Source organism: Cricetulus griseus, chromosome X (assembly GCF_003668045.3).
Source record: "Cricetulus griseus strain 17A/GY chromosome X, alternate assembly CriGri-PICRH-1.0, whole genome shotgun sequence".
NCBI lineage: Eukaryota > Metazoa > Chordata > Mammalia > Rodentia > Cricetidae > Cricetulus > Cricetulus griseus.
Genome location: NC_048604.1, coordinates 73,187,389 through 73,210,692, shown reverse-complemented (window position 1 = coordinate 73,210,692; position 23,304 = coordinate 73,187,389). Strand labels below are relative to the sequence as shown.

Below are 23,304 nucleotides of genomic sequence, written 5' to 3'. Positions count from 1 at the left end.
CTAATTTTAACAGAAAGAGAACTACAAGCCAATTTTCCTCATGAACATGGATGAAAAAAATACTCAATAAAATACTGGCAAATCAAATCCAAGAACACATCAAAAAAAGTTCTCATAGTCTTTCACAATCTTAACATTTAAAAATGCAAAATCCAAAGTCTCTTTAGAGTCAAGGCAGTCTCTTAACCAAAGCCACTGTAAAATTAATAAGCAATTTACATATGTTAATCATATAATAGAACAGAATATACATTCATATGCTAAAAGGGACGTACAGGTGTGTAGAGAGGAAGTACTGGGCCAAATCAAAGCAAAAATTCAGCAGGGTAAATGACAAGTCATATAAATCCATGTCCAGTATCAAAGGTCTTAGATGATTCTGTCCCTACAGCTTTGTTGCCTAATATATATGACTTTCACTTAGACTAGGTTTTGTTCCCTGTGTGCAGCTCTCATTGTCAGATATCTCAGAACTTTAGCATCCCTGACATCTTGGGGTCTTTACTGAAACCAAAGCTTCACTTTGACTGCTTCAAACAATTGACTTTCTGAGCTTTTGCCTTCTCTGGACCTACCACACACTGCCTAATATCGATAGGTCATTAAAACTGTAGAGGATGAATACAAGACACTTTCACTCTTGTATCTATTATTCACCTAAAGCCAGCACCATGTGGATGGAATTGTCAATTCAGCTGCTAGGTTGTGGTGGACCACACCCTCCCCCAATCATATTACCAGGAGCTATTTTATTTATGAGCTTTCTAGAAGTAGAATGTCCTGCTATTTTATTAGCCAAAAGATTAGCTGGGTGGGGTATTTACCTTGGGAATCTTTGTTATTGTTGTTGGGCAGATCAGGGGGCCTCTTGTTAACTCTGTCAATCTTAAAGGTTACAGTACTTTTCTGCAAAAATAAAAATAAGGAAAGGAAAAAAACAATGTTGCCTATTTATAGTTAAACATTTAGAAATTTAAAATATCATGTGAAGAAACAAAATTACTATTATTCCTAATACTCATAGGAGTTTTTAAGAGTGGCCATGGAGGAATCATGTGGAAGGAGCTCTTGAGATGGGGGGTAATATAACATATGCTGTGAAGGGAGAAAGATGGAAAACGGATGAGACATTAATTTTGAATATGGGAGGGGAGTGATGCAGAGGTAAAGGGAGGGAGAAGAGATAAAATTATCAACACTTTTGCCTTGTATATTTACTTTAGGAACAAGCAGAGAAAGTAAAATATTACCCTCTAATCCCATAGAGCGTCTCACTTTTACTTAGTCAGCTTCCAGCTTCTCCGTGCCCATATGGAGTCTTCCCTCATCACATCACCTTTCTCATTTTTCAACCATAAATCTGTCTTCCTTTCCTACTTGCCCTTGAGGCTGTGTCAAACACACATGATGGAGACTGATTTTCTTGCTAACGTAAGTCCTAACTGAGTATTACATGCTTAGCTAGGTTTGGTAGAACACAATGGTAATTCCAGCACTCAAAAGACTGAGGTGGGAATTGTCATGAATCCATTGATAGCCTTGATTACACTGTAGTTTCAAGGTCAGCCTAGCTACATTATGAGAAAATGTCTCCAAATATTTTTAAAATCTGTGATTTTAAGAGCCAGAGGAATGTAGAATGTGCTGTGAGTTTGTGTCTCCTAGAAATGTCAGAAGCTACACACATTAAATCTTACTAACATGGTTGTCCAAACCTGGCCTGAACAAGGACAACACCAGTAGATATGCTAATGAGGGTTCCAGGGTAAGCATAGGAGACCTCTACCCTAGACAAGAAATTATAAGAAACTAAAAAGTGCGTAGAGCAGAACAAATAGTCTTCACCAGGGAAGAGCTATAGCAGTTAACTATGTAATACTTAATGATCAGCTCTGAAAACATATACATACAAGTACCATAATTTATACTGAGAAGGTTGTATTTAGGAATATCTACATCTATGTATCTAGGGATATCTACCTCTAGATAGGATAGATAGATAGATAGATAGATAGATAGATAGATAGACAGATAGATGTAATTTGAGAAAAAAGAGGCCATGAATTTGAAAGAGCAAAAGGGGGTTATATGGGAGGTTTGGAGGGAGGAAAGGGAAGGGGGTGATGTAGTTGTATTAGAATCTCAAAAAATAAAGGAAAATGTGAGTTTTTTTCTCAGAAAGATGGTCTCTCACATTTCCCTGTGTCTCAGGTCACAGACATTTTCATACCATTAAACTACATACTTCCTGCTCAGCATACAGTAATTTTATCCCCAAATGCTTCAGCCCTTTCACAGCCAATGTCCTACCCACCCAACCCATACTATGAACTCCTTTTACTTTTTATCTCATCTGTATTAACCTTTTAAAAAAATGTTGTTAGGCACTGTGTTTCCATTCACAAGCCTGGTTGTGTTACAAGACCGCTGGAAGCTTAGATTTTCTTCTCCATACTGTACTTGGGAAAACAAGCCATGTGGGGAATTCCTGGCAAGTTGTTTCAGGCTTGCATTTTTATTTATAGGACTAGTACATGCAGAATTAATTATAGGGAATGAAAAACATTAAAAAGTAGATCTAGAAGATGAATTTCAAGCCATCCTAACATTTTTTTTCCTCTTAAACATGAAGATATATCTCAGAACACTTCGGTGACAAACCATTTGGGCTACTAAGGAATTAAGCTCCATAGCTAAACAATTCAGACCACAAGGTTAACAACATGTCACCTTATGTTTTCCAACAAACCTCTACCATCCTGTTGAAACAAGCATACAGTATCACAGTATCATAAGTAAAAAGACATTTTATCTTCCGCTGAATTTTCATGCCACACAGATATATTTAAATTTTAACAAAAACAAACAAAATATCCTGGAAAATATGATCAGAAGGAATTAAGGTAAGCATTGAACATGTGCTTCTTCTGTTGAAGGTTACTATACTTTTTTCACATGTGATGTGCCATCATTTCCTTTCAGGGCTGGAATTTCTTCAGGTACATCAGTGCTGCTATTATCTATGGTCAGTAGGATCAATACCTCATCAATACCTAGACCAATGTTGATCATCCTTTAGAACCTGCTAGCATGTGTTCTGGAGATCTTCCAGACTGAAGCCAGAAGACAGGAGTACAATTTCATATATAAAGATGACCTGAGCTTTCACAGACTTGTCACTGTTGTCAGCCTTTGCCTTTTGCTTTAAGGTTTCAATAATTGAGTTGTCATGGTTTATCTCCAGGTGTTTCTTTGCTGCCATGTAAACCATTGTTGAGTTGTCTCTGAGGGCTTGAGCTTTCATGATTCTCTCCATGTTTTCTCTCAATGAATGCGTACTAGTGACAACCACCCTATCAATTTTTTTCTCCAAGATATCTTTCACAGTACTGCAGAGGTTTTCAAACCTTGTATTTTTTCTCTTGCTGTTTCTTTTTCTCCTCTCTATCTTCTGGGTATTCCAGTCCTTTGTTAATTGACACTAAGGTCTTTTCCTAAAATTCTTTCAAGTGTTGCACACAATACTCCCCAATGTGCTCAATCATAGAGATCACATCTAAGTCACGATTTCAGAGATGTTCCACAAAGACTGAGTTAGATACTTGGCCCTAGGTTTAACCTGTGATAAAAATAGATGTGCTTCTGGTTTTACTTCATTCTGGCGCAACAGTCCATGAGAGAAACTGTCTCATTCCCAGAAGGAGATGTGCAGTACCACAACGGCTTTGAAAGTTTCTTCTGATTTTGAAAGTCACAATGAATTCCAAGCTTTGTATTGTTTTTAATTAAAACAATTATTGCTAACTGAAAGAAGCTAAATACAAATGTCCACATATGTATGAGTTCACTTGAAGGGAATAGGAAGCATATTCAAACCTGAGTGTTGACAGCACATGGTACATTACCTTGGGAGGATTGAAGGAATGGAAGAGTATTAAACCCCTTCTCCATAAGAACAATGAAAAGATTTGGGAATGGTATAGAGGCTGTGCTCTTTTTGGAGGTTCAGTGGCCTCATCATCTGTCCTCATCTCTTGGTGCTGGGTGGCCCACAGCAGGTTTGGGCCAATCACTTTAGCTTGAAGCTGCTCATTTTCACCCCTCTCTCCTGTGCATTAATATCTGATGCCCCAACCCAGGTGCCACTGTGTTTCTTGGTCCTTTTTATTATCGAGGACATTTGTTTAAAGCCATGCAAATCTAGTATGACTTTGTGGTAAAGAACTTGTTTTCCAAATATGGTCACATTTGGAGGTTTTTAAGTATGAATTTGCACAGGGGAGGCCAGTTTGCAGGAGTCAGTTCTCTCTTTGCACCATGTGGGTCTCAGGGATTGCACTCAAGTCCTCAGATTTTGAGACAAGCACCTTTACCCGCTCAGCCATCTAGAAGGCCCCCAAAGACAAACCATTTTGTTTTCTACTCAGCTTGTAAATAAACTAGACAAGGAATGGAAGCTTCTGCATGTGCCTTTATCTAATTGTTTGATAAGTTAATGTGTATCTATGAGTTTTGCTGGAGATTGAACCCAAGGCTCTGCACATGCTAGGCAGGTTTTCAACCACTGAGCTGCATCCTCAGCCCCTTCCTTATTAGTCTGAGAGAGTCTCACTAAGTGACACAGGCTGGCCTCAAACTTGTAGCCTAGGATAGCCTCCAGTTCACTCTGTAGCCAAGGACAGCTTTGATCTTGGCTTCCTGAGTAACTGGGATTGCTGGCATACACCAGTATACTCTTCCCATACTCATTCTTCTAGAATCAAAGTCCATATTGGAGTTTAACACACTGAGATGAATGGTGCTTTTTATTTTTTGAGAACTGCTCAATTAACTTTTTGTGGCTCTCTATATTCTGCCAGTTCTGTGACTAGTTCTAAGCATTTCTTGATGAAATTATTTTTGATAACTTTCAAATTTTCTTTCCTGCAACATTTCAAGGAAAATATATAGAGGAAGATCATTGGAATCTACCACCCCTCCAATAAAAAATCAGATTCTAGTGGATTAACTTCTCATAGTTATCCATGATGAAACCTCTGCATACATACAACTTTACATTGTTTGTTATTTCTGTTTTCAAACAGATCAAAAGAATCATGTCTAGGGACAAACAGGATTAAGAATCACAAATTAAGAATCAATGAAAAATGAAAAAAATGCTTCACTGCCAAATGTTTTTTCCCAATTACTAATTAAGGGCTTGCAGAACTCTCCATTTTCTTTGTTAGCAATGTCATCAAGATTTCTGGTCCAAATAGACTTTGTTTTGTTCAGTATATTGTTTCTTACACTTCGTTTTGTTGTCAACCTTTTCTTCTTCTTCTTCCACTTTCTTCCTCCCAACATCTATTTTATACTTGTCATCATATTGCTTTTTAACTTTCTCTTTATCTTCCTTTTCTTAAGTTTCATCATCACTGACTTTCCTAGCATTTTCCTTCTTTATAAAGAGAGTAATGGGATAGCCAATAGGCAGAGAATGTTTCTTGACAATCTCCTTTATTTTCCTTTTCTCCAAATACTCAGTTTGGCCTTCATTAAGACACAAGATACCTTTTGTTATATGGCCCATTGGTTCATCTGCATTAGTCCACACCGTGAATATCTTCCTGCAGAGGATTCCCAGGCATACTGTTCATCATCAATATGCTTGGTGATCACACTTAATTTGTCAATAACTAAATATGAAGAGTAAAAACCAGTACCAAAATTGTCAAAGTTATCTGCAGCAGCCTGCCAAGAATCCATGAAGCCTTTGGTGCTAGACTTGGCAATAGTGTCAGGTTTATTGATCAATTCAGACTTAATCATTACAATTCCAGTATCCACACTCTTTTCCAGAGTCTGGTTTACTAGGATCTGTCAAACTCTCATATCTGATCTTATCCAGAGCATCTGACTAATCTGAAATGAGTTCCCTCAGAAAGATTTCTTCATTCAAATAGGAGGTATTGATGATCAAGGACAATAACTGACAAATATCTGTCTGAAAGGCAAAAGTCTCAATGTTTTCTTTCTCCATTGGTTGGTCTTAGGTCTGGGTTTCCTCAAGTATCTTTTCTGAGTAGCAACCACACACCAAAGATGACTAGCCACATCCCAATACTGAAGCAAATCCTCACTATTAAATTTTAAAGTACTCCAAATATCCTTGCATGAATTCTGCAAGGCCCCTTTAATAGATCTGCCAGTTTGTGGGTTTTCCACTCATTTCCATTTCTCACACAGGTTCTGTAATCACTGCCTTATCTGTTCCAAATATCCCTGATCATTTTACTGCCTTATCCATCCTAAATGGGATAAAGTACAAAAACCTTGTTGTTGCATGTTAGTTAGCCACCACTTACGAATTTTTTCAATTTTATCTCTAATCTCTTTGCTTTAGCAAAACTTGGTATCTAAAATAAACTAAGCCTTTGCATATTTGTAATCTCAGAGTAGACTTGGTTACCTAGATAGGCTGTCTGGGGAAAAAATAAATAAACAGAAAATTAAATTTTCTTCATTGTAACACATCCTTCCACCCCAAAACAAAGAAACAAACAAATAAAGACAAAAGGCTGTAGTTTCACTTTCATTCATTTTTTTCATACCATTTTTCCTCTTTGTTGTTATTTTGATTTGGACATTGAGTATCACTATAAATTAAGTTATCCTAGAACTCACTCTGTTGGATTCTAAGTCATGGCAACTCTGCCCCAGAGTCTCAAGTTTTGGGGTTTTAAACAAGACTCATCACTGCAATTTTTGCCATCACTTTTGCTTGAAATCCTCACCAACTCTAACTATGATCTCAGTTCTGTTCTGACTAGAATTAGAGCTTCTCTCTTCAAGAAGGCATGCTTCAAAAACCTCCTATACATGCTACACTTGGTCATCCTCATTTGTTCTCTTGCTCTTCAAGTGACTAGACAAAAATGTTATCTATCATTTCATTAATATTAATGGGATTTATGGAATCAAACTAAAAATAGTAGATTAAAACCAATTTTATGAAAGACATTGTGAAGTTGGTGACAATTCCAGGCTGCAATGATGATTCTACAGGTCAGTAAATGTTTATCTACCAGAGTCTCCCAAACTGAAAAGGAAAGCTTTTTCCACCTAATCAGCACAGAAATTCCAGGAGACTTGAGCTTTCCCATTAACCAATAAGTTTGTATTTTCCTCTTAAATAATATTTAAACTATAAAAACATAGGTTATAATCTGCATGGTATTCTCATTTTACAGATTAGGAGACTGGGGTTATTAGACATTTAGAAAGCTTTACAGAAGGTCATGGTTTGCAGCTCATTAGCAACACAGCAGAGGAAAAATAAACAAGTCTCCAGTTTCAGTCTCCAATGTGGTTTCCATGACATCTCAATGCCTTACAGCCACCACTAATGATATCCTCTACCAAGCGAATTTCGGACTAGAAACATCTCTGCAGACAAACCTACAAGACTGTAATGCTCTCTCTGACAAAGCCTTTATACCACAGTAACTATGCTCTAAAGAAAATCCAAACTGCAGAAGTATTTATAGAGTCAGAAATAAAGATCTAAATAAAATCTATCAAAATTCTTTATTTTCATACAGGAAAAATGAGGGTCAGAAGTGGAAGAAGTAATTTGCTCAAAGTCTCATTATAACTTGAAAGACAACTCTAAATTATTAGTGAGTTCTAGTAACTCCCAAACTTAAACACCATTCATTAATCCCATGACTCACTGTTTTAGTTAGGGTTTCTATTTCTGTGAAGAAACAGCATGACCATGACAAACCTTACAAAGTAAAACATTGAATTGTGGTAGATTACAGTTCATAGGATTAGTCCATTATCATCCTGGTGGGACATGGTGGTTTGCATGAAGACATGGTGCTTGAGAAGGAGCTGGAAATTCTACAACTTGATCTAAAGGCAACAGGAAATGGACTGACACTAGAAGTAGCTTGAGAATATGAGACCTCAAAGCCCACACCCACAGTGATACACTTCCTCCACCAAAGCCATACATACTTTGACAAAGCCACACCTCCTAATAGTGCCACTCCCTATGAGATTTCGGGGCAAATTACATTCAAACTACCACATTCACACAGCAGATATGTTAATCCCATATCACCCTTAGATTATGGCATGCTATCAATACAGGAATTCCTCATTGACACACCCTGTTTCTTAATGTATACTCTAGATCTATCACTTTAAAACATTGGCCTAAGGTTTCTCAGTAAAATGAAAATCAGTCCACAATAAGATCCAGCAATTTCTTTCTTGGGCATATACCCAAAGAATGCACATTCATACAGCAAGGCCCTCTGTTCAACTATGTTCATAGCAGCATTGTTTGTAATAGCCAGAAACTGGAAGCAGCCTAGATGCCCCTCAACTGAAGAATGGATAGAGAAAATGTGGTATGTTTACTATCAGTACTACTCAGTGGAAAAATCAATGGACTCTTGAAATTCACAGGCAAATGGATGGAACTAGAAGAAACCATCCTGAGTGAGGTAACCCTTCACAAAAAGACAAACATGGTATGTACTCACTCATATATTAATTTTAGACATAGAGCAAGGGATTACCAGCCTACAATCCTCATCACCAAAGGAACTAGGAAACAGGAAGGACTCTAAGAGAAAAATGCATGGACCCCAGAGAATGGGAAGGGGCACGATCTCATGAGCTAATTGGGAGCTTGAGGGTAGGGGAGAGGGAGCTGGCAGAATGAGAGGAGGAGAAGAGGAGGGGAGAGGAGGAAATGGAGGAGCAGAAAGGTTGAGTTAGGGGAAGAATAGAGGAGAGGAGGATGAGAGATACCATAACAGAGGGAGCCATTGTAGGTCCAAGGAGAGATCTGGCACTGGGAAGATTTCCAGAGATCTACAAGGATGACACCAACTGACACCAATCTAGGCAATGGTGGAGAGGCTACCCTAAATGCCTTCCCCTATAGTGAGACTGATGACTGCCTTATATGCCATCCTAGAGCCCTCATCCGGTGGCTGATGGAAGCAGAGGCAGACAACCACAGCTAAACACTGGACTGAACTCTGGAACCCAGTTGCAGAGAGGGAGGATTGAAGAGCAAAGAGGTCGGAACCAGGCTCGTGAAACCCATATAAACAGCTGACCTGAACAAGGGGGAGTGCATGGACGCCAGACTGATGTCTGGGAGGCCAGCATGGGAGTGGGACTGATCCAGACCCCTGAAAGTGGATGTCAATGAGGAGGCCTCGCTTTCTATGGTGCACCTGGTAGTGGATCAGTATTTATCCCTGGTATAAGAAGGGACTTTGGGAGCCCATCCCACATGGAGGGATGCTCTCTCAGCTAGGACACATGGGGGAGGGCCTAGGCCCTGGCCAGGATGATATGACAGACTTTGGTATAGCCCCATGGAGGGCCTTACCCTCCCTGGGGAGCAGAGGGAGAAGGGATAGAGGGCTGGGGTTGGGGGGATGGGAACGAGAGGGACAAGGGATTGACATGTGAAGCAAGCTTGTTTCTAATTTGAACTAACAAAAAAATAAAAAATAAATAATTAAAAATCATTGGCTTAAATTAAATGATTCAATATTTGGTTTTACATAAAGATTAGGTTTTCTAATTAAAATTTTATGTGTTTTAAATTTGCCACTATTGCCTAACAGCATAATGGACCAGTTAATCTATTTTTCTTGCTTCAGTTTTCTCATATTTATGTGTTAGTAACTACTAATTCTGGGGATATCACTAACACAGCACTTAGTTAGTAAGCATGCAGACTTGAGATCTTTCAGAATCATTGCAAAATAAATAGATTAAAAAGTTCTGCCTCATAAATATATTGTGTTATTCTGTATATTAATGACACATGGTGCTAGACAGTGGTGAGCAGTGGCAGAATTATTGCAAATAGATGCTGATATCTATAGAACCACACCATTTTGTATTCATAAAAACTCGCTGCTTTCTAGATTAATCAAGTAATTATGTCTTTCTGAGTTTTAATTTAGCAACAGGTTTGATAAGGCTGCAATATATCTATCATGCTAATATTTTATGAGGATCCAGGCACATGAAAGTTGTTCTTCAATTAGTTACCATTATCCTTATGTTCATTAATACTATCTTTAAATATTGAGTCCTAAAATGTCTCTTGAATCATAACCTAATCTTTTATTCCAAAACATAATTTTAATAATTAGAAATATAATACAATGCTTGTTTTGTTCTATGTATACACGATATAAGGAATTAATAAATCTAATTAACATAAACATCATACCATCAACATCATTTTGGTCATTAGAACATTAAAATATGAGGGCTTTGTAAGTTTTAAGTATGTAACACATTATTAACGATGACTGCCAAATAGTGAAATAGATCATTAAAGCTTTCCTTCTTTTTTCCAGGCAGCAATAACAACCTCTAATGTTCTGTTTATGTGAAAACAACTTATGAAGATTCCTTATTTGAGAAAATGTACCATTTTTCTTCCTGGGCCTTTTAATTTTACTTAAGACAATTTCTTTCTTTTCTATCCATGTTGTCTCAATTATACAATTTCCTTTCAAAACTGTATAGTATTTTAACTGCATACAAGAGTACTCCATATGAGTACCTCATTACTTCTTCAAGATAATATAATCATAACTGAAATTAATTCACAACCTTCTTCTCCACACTGAAACTACCATACTTGAATGTTTTCCATTTCTATATTAGTATGATTCTCTAGAAGAATTGATTTGATAAAATATACATATATTAAAGGGAATTTATTGAACTGGTTTTTGTGAAAGCCAAAATTATAGTTTCAGTTTTAATTATTACACCTAAGAGATCCATGAAACAAAAATATCTCTGATCTGCAAGCCCTTTGCCCAAGGCCAGATAGTTCTTAAATTGCTGGAGGCTATTGTTTTTGGGAGATAACAAGTCACATGTGTTTCTTTCCCTTTAACAAGCTTGTTTGACCCATCTGCACCAGATTGCTTGATCACATGTGGCCAGGAGATTTACAGGCTGGAAGTGCATCAGGATGTATGCTTGCCCCTGATTGGACCTGATAGGAAATACAATGAATTGTGGGTTTTCCTTCTTAAGCAACTACAAACAATTTAGACAACACCTTATACAAACTAACTAAAAGATGGAGAGAAAATATCCACATTAATAAAATCAGAAATGAAGGGAGGCATAACAACAGACACCTAGGAAACAGAGACAATTATAAGAACATACTTTAAAAACCTGTACTCCACCAAATTAGAAAATATAAAAGAAAAGAATAATTTTCTTAATAGGTACTACATAGTACACATAAATCAAGATCAGATAAACAATTTGAATGGACCTATAACCCCTAGTGAAATAGAAGCAGTCATTAAAAGCACCCAATCAAAAAAAAAAAAAAAGGACCCGATGATTTTAGTGCAGAATTCTACCAGACATTCAAAGAGCTAACACCAATACCAATAGAAACAGAAGGAACAGTGTCCAACTCATTTTATGAGGCCACAGTTATTTTGATACCCAAACCACATAAAAATTCAACAAAGAAAGATAATTACAAACCAATTTCCCTTATGAATATAGATGCAAAAATACTCAATAAAATATTTGCAAACAGAATTCAAGAACACATCAAAAGATCATCCACTATGATAAAGCAAGTTTTATCCAAGAGATCCTGGGATGGTTCAACAAGGAAAAATCAACAAATATGATCCACCATATAAGTAAACTGAAAAACAAGGACACATAATTGTCTTATTAGATGCTGGAAAAAACTTTAACAAAATCCAAAAACCCTTCATCTTAAAGTCCTGGAGAAATTAGGCAAATAAGGGACATACCTAAACATAATAAAGGCAATTTACAGCAAACCTATGCCTAACATCAAATTAAATGGAGAAAATTTCAAAGGAATTCCACAAAAATCAGGAACAAGACAATGCTGTACACTCTCCATAAACCCACTGAATATAGCACTTAAAGTTTCAGCTAGTGCAATAAGACAACTAAAGAAGACCAAATTATACAAATTTGAAAGGATAGAGTCAAAGAAACATTATTTGCAGATGCACTATACAAAAGTGACCACAAAAATTCCACTAGGGAAGTTCTGCAGCTGATAAACACTTTTAGCAAAGTGGATGGAGGCAAAATTAACTAAAAAAATCAGTGGACCACCTATATACAAATGACATATTTACTAAGAAAGAAATCAGGGAAACAACAATTTTCACAAGTCTTCACTAATATAAAATACCTTGAAGTAATTCTAACCAAGCTAGTAAAAGACTTGTAGGATTTAATAACGTCTTGAAGAAGACATTAGATGCGCATGGATTCCTAAGATTAACATATTAAAACTGGCCATCATATCAAAAGAAGTCTACAAACTCAATGAAATCCCTATAAAAATTTCAACAAAATTCTTTACAGATCTTAAATGACAATTCTCATCTTCATATAGAAACACACACACACACACACAAAGAGAGAGAGAGAGAGAGAGAGAGAGAGAGAGAGAGAGAGAGAGAGAGAGAGCTAAAACAATCCTGAACAATAAAAGAAATGCTGGAGGTACCAGCATCCCTGATTTCAAGTTGTAGTAGAGAACTATAGTAATAAAACCTACATGGTATTTTCATAAAAACAGACACACTGATCAAAGTAATTGAAGACCTAGACATAACTTCATACACCTATGGATATGTGATATTTGATAAAGAAGTCAGAAATACATTCTGGATAAAAGAAAGCATCATCAATAAATGATGCTTGTCAAAATGGGATGTCAGCATGTAGAAGCATGCAAATAGACTTATATTAATCTCCTTGCACAAAGTGAATCAAAGTCTTCATCATAAAACCAGACATACTGAACCTGATAGAAGAGAAAGGATAACAGCCTTGAATGCATTGGCACAGGAGTCGACTTTCTGAACAAAACACTGATAGTGCAGGTACTAAGGTCAATAATAAATGTGACTTTGTGAAATTTAAAAGCTTTTGTAAGACAAACAACACCATCAATAGGACAAGATGACAGCCTATAGAATGGGAAAAGATTTTACCAATGTTACATCCAAAACAGGGCTAATATTCAAAACATATGAAGAGCAAAAGATACTAGACATCAACAAACAAAATAATCTAATTAAAATGTGGTACATATCTAAACAAACATTCTAAACAGAGAAATCTCAAATGTCCAAGAAACACTTAAGAAATGTTCAACATCCCTAGTCATCAGAGAAATACAAATCAAAATTAATTTGAGATTCCATCTTACACCTGTCAGAATGGCAAATATTAGAAACCCAAGTGACAACTCATGCTGGTGAAGATGTAGAAGACACTTCATTGCAGGTGGGATGCACACTTGTACAGCCACTGTGGAACTCAACTATGCAGTTTCTCAGAAAATTGGGAATTGATCTAACTCAAGATCCAGCTTTACCATTCTTGGGCATATATCCAAAGGATGCTTCATCCTATCACAAGTATCCTTGCTCAACTATGATCATAGCAGCTTCATTCTTAATAGTCATAAATTGGAAGCCACATAGATATTCCTCAAGAGAAGAATAGATTAAGATAATGTGGTATATTTATATGGTGGAGTGTTACTCAGCAGTTAGGGACATGATTAAGTTTGAAGGCAAATGGATGGAACTAGGAAAATATCATCCTCAGTGAGGTAATGCCTACCCAAAAAGACAAAAATGGTATGTATTCATTAATACATGGGTATCAACTGCTAAGTAAGAAAGAGTCAAGCTAAAAACCCAGAGAGGTTAGGAAAAGGGGATGACTATATGGAAGATGCATTGGCCTCCCTGGGAAGGAGAAGTAGAATAGATTTTGAGAGTGGACTGGGGTTCCATAGATACAGGAGCAGGAGGGATCAGGTCAGAGAAGGGATAGAGAAAAAAAGTACAGGGAGAGGAAGCATAAATTTGTGGGCATAACTGGACAGTGTAGAAACCTAATGCAGTGTAAACTTACTGGGATCTATGTGCGTGACTCTAGTGAGGACTCCTAGTAATGGGGCATACAGAGTCTGAACTGACCATCACTTGTAGCCAAGCAAAACTTCCAGTGGTGGCACTAGGATACATTTGGTTAGGTTCTTGGCCAAGGGCGTCATGTGGACATCCCTAAACAATTCAGGCTAATTCTAGGACAGAAGTTTGTTCTCTGAAACTGATAGGGGGCACCGTGGTTGAGGATAACATGCATACAGCTCATCGAATGTGGTGAGGTCAAGCTGGTGCTCACTTGGAAACTTTACCCATGTGTTCTATTCTCCTTGACATGAGAAAGTACTCTGCAGGCTACCAAAAGAGAAACCTGGATGCCAATTCAGCCATTAAACCCATTACCTTCACTTTGTCTTGCCTAAAAAATGTGCTGGGGCAATGGCAGTGCAGAACTTATGGGTGTGGCCAACGAATGTTTGATTCAACTTGAAGCCCATGCCATTCGAGGGAGCCCATGCTCTACAATGCCTGAATGGCCATGGACTAGAGACTGGATAGCCCATAAACGTAGAGTAAAACAGTACTGGCCAAAAAAAAATATCCATGAAATTATTACTAATGGTGTTCTGCCATACTCATAGATTGGTGCGTGTCCAGTTGTCATCAGAAAGGCGTCCACTGGCAGCAGATGGGAGCTGATGCCAAGACCCATAGAGAGACATAATGCAGAGGGAGAGTCTCAGTTGGAGGTATCCATCAGGTTCCTCCCCTTGGAGCTTGGGTAACACTGCAGAATAGGGAGAAGAAAGACTGTAGGAGTCAGAGGGAATGGAGGACACCAGGAGAACAAGGCCCAGTAAATCAACTGAGCAGAGCTCATATGGGTTGACAGAGACTGAAGTTGGGAGCACTGGGGCTGCCAGTATCTGCAGCAAGTCTTTGGGGTATATGCTATGGTTGTTAGCTTAGTGTTTTGTGGGACTCCTAATAGTAGGAGCAGGCATATATCTTATTCTTTTGCCTCCGCTTCAGTTGCCTTTTTGCCTCCTCCTGGGTTGTCTTGCATAGCCTCAATAAGAGAGCATTTGCCTTGTCTTATTGTATCTTGTTTTGCCTTGTTTGGATATCTGTCATTTCTTAGAGGCCTGCTCTTTTCTGAAGAGGAAATATAGGGGAAGTAGGTCTGGGGGGAGAGGGGAGGTGGGCAGGAGCTGGGAGGAGGGGTGGGAGGGGAAATTTTAGTCATGATGTATTATAAAAATCTATTAAAATTAATTTGTGCATGCCTGCTGATCAGCTGGGGTTAAATAATCATCTGTGTTTTTCAAGAGATCAGTACCACTTATCTTTGCTTCCCTGGGACAATAGATGCTGATCAACTTGGTCTGAAAGATCAGCTGTGAATATTAAGAGGCCAGCATCTATGAAGTGAAATATTCTGAAGAGTATTTCCTCAAAGCCAACAACCAACTTTAGGGGTCAAGTGGACCAGAGCAGTATCTCAAGCAGGTAGCTTGATTTAGCAATATGGAATTGTTACCCATATGGGACTGATTTTCAGTGCATGAAAGCTGAAGGTTTGGGGGATAATGGGGAGAAAATGCAACTTGTCGTGATGTGGCAGTTGAATAGTCCCTGAACTGAAACCAGGAAAGGCTACAGGCAAAAGTACAGCTTCTGTTGCAATGGGGAACCCAGGACACTGGAGATGTTCAGTACCATGGAACATTCACCAAGGACAGCTGCAGGTGTAAAGCAAAAATTGCTTGCTCAAGCCTAAGAGACGTGTTGTGCAGGTTCTGGGAGGAAAAACTGGATATACGAAGGTTCCTAAGCCTTTCAGAACCCAGAAGACAAGTGCAGTTCAGATGCCAGACACAGAGTAACCAGATCTGATTTCACAGTGCTGAACTTTGGATTTGCTTATGTGTGGTTCTTTTATCCACTTGTTCTTAAATTTTGGGATATGAAACTAAGTTATTTTTTATTTTATTGGATCCCACAGTTAAGAGACTTAGATTTAAAAGAAAGCGTGATATTTTAAAGGCCTGAAGATTTTAATGATGGTAAAAATTTAAAATTTGGGTGCACATAAGAAAGTATTCAACATCCTTAGCCATCAGGGAAATGCAAATCAAAACAACTCTAAGATACCATCTAACTCCAATCAGAATAGCTAAAATCAGAAACACCAATGACAGTTTGTGCGGGAGAGGATGTGGAGAAAGGGGAACACTCCTCCACTGCTGGTGGGATTGCTAACTTGTACAGCCACTTAGGAAATCAGTATGGCCATTCCTCAGAAAAAAGGGAATCAGTCTACCACAAGATCCAGCAATTCCACTCTTAGGCATATACCCAAAAGAAGCACATTCATACAACCAGGACATCTGTTCAACGATGTTCATAGCAGCATTATTTGTAATATTCAGAACCTGGAAGCAACCTAGATGCCCCTCAACTGAAGAATGGATAGAGAAAATGTGGTAAATTTAAACAATGGAGTACTACTCAGTGGAAAAAAAAATGAAATCTTGAAATTCACAGGCAAATGGATGGGACTAGAAGAAACCATTCTGAGCAAGGTAGCCCAGTCACAAAAAGACAAACAGGGTATGTACTCCCTCATATATGGATTTTAGACATAGAGCAAAGGATTACCAGCCCACAAGCCACACCGCCAGAGAAGCTAGGCAACAAGGAGGACTCTAAGAGACATACATGGTCCCCCAGAGAAGGGGAAAGGGACACAATCTTCTGAGCAAATTGGGAACATGAGTGGAGAGGAGAGGGAACTAGGAGAATGAGAAGGGGAAAAGATGGGTTTGATGAGGACATGAGGGAGCAGGAAGTTTGAGTTGGGGGAAGAATAGAGGAGAGCAAGAAAAGATATACCATAATACAGGGAGTCATTATAGGTTTAAAGAGAAATCAGGCACTAGGGAAATATCCAGAGATCTACAACGATGACACCAACTAACAATCTAAGCAACAGAGGAGAGAGGCTACCTTAAATATCCTCCCCTGATAATGAGATTGATGACTGTCTTATATGTTATCCTATAGCCTTCACCCGGCAGCTGGTGGAAGCAGAAGCAGACACCCACAGCTAAACACTGAACTGAACTGGAATCCAGTTGCAGAGAAGGAGGAGTGATGAGCAAGGGGGTCAGGACCAGACTGGTGAAACCCACAGAAATAGCTGACCTGAGCAATAGGGAAATCTTAGTTGCCAGACTGATAGCTGTGAAATCAGCATGGGACTGATCCAGACCCCATGAACATGGGTGTCAGTGAGGAGACCTCCGAAATCGATGGGGCCTTTTGTAGTAGATCGATACTTATCCGTAGCATAGAATAGACTTTGGGAGCCCATTCCACATAGAGGGATACTCCCAGAGCCTAGACACAAGGGGGTGGGTTACGCCCTATCCCAAAGGATATGATAGACTCTGATGACCTCCCCCCTATAGAACGCCTCACCCGGAGGAGAAAGGTTGAGTCAGGTGAAGAATAGAAGAAAGAGTATGTGATAGGTAGGGTTTTAGTTGGGTTGCTGGTAGGGGAGGAAGGTAAGCAGAAGGGATCTGGGATTGTCATGTAAATGGATCTTGTTTCCAATTCAAATAAAAAAATGATAAAAAAAAGAAGGCCTCACCCTCCCTGGGTAGCAGAAAGGGCATGGGATAGGTAGGGTGTTAGTTGTGGGGGGTAGGCGGGGAGACGGGGACTGGGATTGATATGTAAAACTAATCTTGTTTCTAATTTAAATAAAAAATGGAGAGAAAAAAGGAATTTAAAAGTTGTGCTATGTTTTATGTAATGATATTTAAATAGGGATAAGAAATTTAAGTTTACAGTTTCAAGTATTGTGTTTTAAGTTAACAAGTGATGGAGTGCACTTATTAGCTTTAACTGTCATCATGGCACATCCTAGTGCTATCTGAGAAGAGATTCTCAATTGAGAGATTACCCAGATGAAATTGGCTTGTGGGCATGTCTGCAGAGGATTTTCTCATTGTTGAATGAGGCCCAAGTGTCCAGCCTACTATATGTGACACCATTCCTAGATATATTGTCCTGGGCTATATAAGAAAGCTAACTAATTATGAGCCAAAGTGTGAGTCAGTAGTCATTGTTTATTAGTTTGTGCTTTGAATCACTGCTTAAATTTCTGCCCTGACTTCCCTTAGTGATAAACTATGACCTGGAAGTGTAAGCCAAATAAATCCTTCCCTCTCCACATGTGCTTTTAGTCAAAGTGTTTTATTATACTAATTTATAAATATATATGTATAATCTATAATGTATTTATACTATAGTCTATAAGTATATACTTAAAAGTATACTTATAAGTTTATAACTTTAATGGGTATATATATTATCTATGAATATTTAATATATAAGTGTAATATATATTATAAGCTTCATTAGAGTTGAACAAATTCAGTAACAACGATGTAAGTTATTGGTATTAGATACAGAGTTATTATATAGAAAGCTTAGGTTTGAATTTAAATCCAATTTTACAAAACAGTTCTCTTTTAATCATAATCTCAACCCAAGTTTAGGGAACAAAAGGAAATTTTTAGGTGAAAGGATATTGGTCACATTCTAGTTATTAACTTTACTTGAGGATTTATTCGCATTCATATTGTCCTTGGCTCATTAACATAGATCCCATCACACATGATGTACAACAATAATGGAAACACTCATAGACCTTAGATTTCATTAGTATCTGACATAAAATTCATGTTTAGCAAATTTATAAAGAATGGATGAATGAGTGACTTGCTTAGCCAAGTAGGTTCCTTGTAATTGAAAATGGGAGGAGAGGATTATGTATGTATAAATATCATGTATGGATGTGTGCTAGAAGAGGAAATTGGATCACGTGGATTTAGAATTGCAGGTTGTTGTGAACTTCCCCATGTGAGTTCTTGGAACTTGGGTCTTCTGGAAGAGTGGTAAGCGCTATTAACCTCTGAGCCATTTCTCCAGACTCCAGTCATGGTGTTTTATGCAGGTACATAGTTTGGAGTAAATAAATGGTTTAAATGTGATTTATTTACAGCCAAATATTTAATCCATCTTGGGAAGATTTTATGTATATTATGATAGAAGGTCCAGTTGTCCTAGTGCCATTTTTTAAAAGCATGTTTTTTATCCATTGGGTATTCTTGGAAGCTTTTTTTACAGATAAGTTGACAGTATATATGTGACACTTGTATAAAATATGTGTTTTGCAGTGCCAGAAATTGATCCTGAGAATTCATGCATGCTAGGCAAGTACTATACCACTGATATATGCCTCTGAATACTTAAACTGTATTAAGTTATTGACCTAGGTTGAAATCCCCCAACTATATTCTGATTCTAATATCTGGAACTTCTGAATATTGTGAAGGAGAGTGTATGCATGTGATTAATTTAAGGATTTGGAAATGTGGAGATTATCCTATGATTGAGTCCCAAATTAAATCATAAGTATCTTTATAGAAGAAGGACTATGTGCTTATTGGATACAGTTTTGAATATTGAACATGGAAATCCAAGGGATGCAAGGAATTCATTATATATGCTGGCAAAAGGTAAGGAAACCCTTTTATTTCCCAGGCACTCTGTAGAATGTATAGTCTAGTTAGCACCTTAATTTCAACTCCGTGAAATTTTAGTTTGGACCTTTGACCACCATAATTCTAAAACAATAAAATGTGTAATTTCAATATTAAATATCTGTCATAGCTTGTTATTCTAACCACAGGAAGCTAAGTATTTGAGAACGAGAGGGAAATAATTACTATAGAAATTGACAACAATTTGACAGCAGTGGAGCTGGTGAGTAGTTAATTTTTGGTTATAGTTTAAAGATAATATGGTGACTAGCTGTTGAATTGACTAAGTGTTAAGAGAAAAGATTTTAATTATAAAATGCTGAGCAACTGTAGAGATAGTGGTAACTTTTGCTAAGGTGGAGAACACTAGGTGAAAAAAAGACATTAAGATGAACAGATTCAAGTATTGCATTTTAACCATTTCATGTTGAGATGCCTATCAAATTCCAAGCAAAGTTCTTTAATAGCAGTTATAAACCCATGCCTGGAATTCAGGCTAAACAATGTGTCTAGTGAATAACAAATATCCTTGGCAGTAACCTGTGATGCTTGGTGGAATCAAAGTGATTCCATGGAACCCCTTTGGCCGACTATTAAACAAGATGTAAGATACAATATATTCTTGGCATTGGAGGTTTTATTTGGTGGCATAAGATGGCTAATTTGTTCACAGTGTTTTCCATTGTATGGCAATTGCTTTTATATTCCTTTCATCTTTGTATATTTTAGGAAACCTTAACCGTAGTAGGTTTCCATTTGACTTTTTTTTTTTACTTTTATCTGCATTTATTTTATGCTGAATTGATTCCCATGCCATAAGCTTTTGTTTCTTTAGTTTCTTCTGGGATATCATTTATTCTGTGCAACCTCCTCTTCTGGCTTTGGAACAATTTGTTCCTTTCCAGTGAGAATTATCTCATTGTGGCAGGGGGAGCTCATGAATGGGTTAAACTGTCCATGAGCTCTGTAAGTTATCAGTGCATCTTAGGTGTTTTGTTCACTGGATTATTCAATGACCAGAGAATTTACATCTAAGCCCTTAAGTTCAGCAGGAGTCTGCATTTTAAAGCATGTGCAACAAAAATTCAGCACTCTTTTTGTGGCCACTGACTCTGTGTACAGTCCCACTATTTGGTCTGGGTGCACCTACTGACTCCATTGTATCACCAGGACAACACACATTGTACCTTTAAAGTGACATCTTTCAGATACTTGGTAGCTTTTCAGATCTGCATAGATTTGATGGCTTGAGAAGTTTCACAGGTGTTCTTAAAGTGAATATGAAGATTTGAACTTCTTGATTTACATCATTTTGTAGGGGTTTCTGAGAACGAGTGTAGTGAATCATCTTCACAGATCACATTAGGCCACTTGAAGGAAGAGGAAGCCTCCATTTGATTTCTTTAAAGGCCTTTAGTGTTATTTGTCTCTTCCCATATTCCACTTTTGACCCTTTTTTCCCATTTTCCTACTATTTTAATCTTCCTATTTTACTTCCCCCCCTCTTGTCTCTCCATAACATGGTCTATTTCCCTTGCATTGGAAGATTCTCTTCTCACTGGCACATTACCAAATACCAAAATGTCTATGGTTATGTGGACTCTAGCTTAAATGCTCACGTCCACATTTAAGAGAAAACATACAATATTTGTCTTTTATAATCTAGATTGCCTGATTCAGAATGATTTTCCTAGCTCCAGTCATTACCTGCAAATTTTATAAGTTCATTTTTCTTAACAACTAAATAACACTCCACTGTGTAAATGTACCAAATTTTCATTATTCACTTTTCAGTTGATGGATATCTATGCTGTTTCCAGATTCTGCCTATTATGAATACAGCAACAATGATCATAGTTAATGCCCCATTGCTGATAAAAACTGATACTCAACTAGAAGCTTCACCCCTACTGACTAGTATTCATGGTGCTGCAAGGTACACTGCATGCTACTGGAAGAGAAATATATTTATCAGTATCACACAGATATAAACCCTGCAACCTACAACAGCAACCTACCTGCAAAATATACTGTTGCAGTAGTAGCTCAAATTTTATAGAAGACTCAAAAACATTTTTATTGGATTTAAGCCCTAATTCATGTGATGGAACCTCTAACTGACACTGCTAAAGTTGCCAAGAACCTGAGATTAGATAGGCCATGGGCCTAGGGGGAACCTAATACTATTATTCTGTTAAAGGAACGTAGCAATAAAATGATTCCTAATGGCACATTCATATACCAGCAGATCGGTGCTTCATGAAATCCTCATCAGAGAATCTTCTTTTTGCAATAGATGGCATTATTAGGGAGACACACAACTAAGCAATATGCAGAGGATACAGAGACTTTGGAGCACTGGAGCCTAAATGGGCTGTCTTTAGCAAAGCTCTCCCTTCAAGTCTCAGTTATGCAAACTGAAGAAAAGATAGAAAGATTGTAAGAGCCAGAGTTGATGGATGAATCAAGGAAAAAACAGTGTTTTCCAAACACAATAGGATTGAATCTATCCTAATGACTTTTCCATTGTTGTGAAGAGAAACCCATGAGAAAACAAGTTATAAAATAAACCTTTCAATTGGGAGATTTCTTATAGTTTTCAAAAGTGAGTCCATGGCTATCATGGTTAGAAGCAAGGCAACAAGCAGGCAAACATAGCACTGCGGCAGTAACTAAATGCATACATCTGATCCACAACCACAAGGCTAACACAGACTGGGCCTAATGGGGACTTTAGAAAACTTAAAACCCAACCCCAGTGCATGTGTCTTCCAATAGGGCACACCTCCTAATCCTCCCTCAAACACTTCCACCAATAAAAACCAAGCTTTCAAATATATGAGCATATTAGTTCAAATCAGCACATTTCACTCCCTTGCCCCAATAGGCTTGCAGTCATATCATAATAAAATATATTTGAAATATATTTCAAAAGTCCCATACTTCTTCATAGTCTTAAAACAGTTTAAAAGTCCAAAGTCTCTTCTGAGACTCAAGACAATTTTTTAAATGTAATTCCCTATAAAATGCAAATTACATACTCCCAACATATAATAGCACAGAATATACACTACCATTACATGATAGGAAGCAAGGCAGTAAGCAAGCAGGCATGTTACTGGAGCAGTATCTGAGAGTTGACGTCTGATCCATAACCCCAAGTCTGAGAAATAGAGAGAATGGGCCTCCCCCAGTGATAAATGTCCCCTAACAAAGATATACATCTTAGCCATTCCCAAAACTCTCTCCACCAGCTAGGGATCAAGCATTCAAATATATTTGCTTATGGGGGCCATTCTCATTCAAATCCCTACAGATTAACATACGAATTCACAGAGACTATGGTGTATGCATAAGACTTGCACAGGTTCAGGACAGATTGGGTCACAGCACTGAGAGTGGAGTCGACACAAAGTTTCATTCCTAACTAGGAAGCCATTTGCAATGGATACATGCCAGGAAAGGGAAAATCAGTTTTCTTCAATGGAGTGTCACTGCTGAGCATGGGGCCTGCCCTGGAGTGTGGTTGATAAACCCAGTGACAATACATCAACCACACTCCAGGGCAGGCCCCATGTTCAGGAGTCTTTTTTTATTTTGTACTTCATTTGTCTATATGCTTTTTGTTTGTTTTGATTTTTGTTTCTGTATTTTGTGTTTTTTAAGAGAGAGAAAGAACATAAAATTGAGTGAGCAGGGAGGAGAGGAGGATCTAG

At 37.8% G+C, this 23,304-nt stretch overlaps 1 pseudogene; it reads right to left on the bottom strand.

Annotated features, from left to right (window-relative positions):
• Positions 1-913: 913 nt before the first annotated feature.
• Positions 914-8,286, bottom strand: LOC103161314 (annotated as a pseudogene).
• Positions 8,287-23,304: the final 15,018 nt, after the last annotated feature.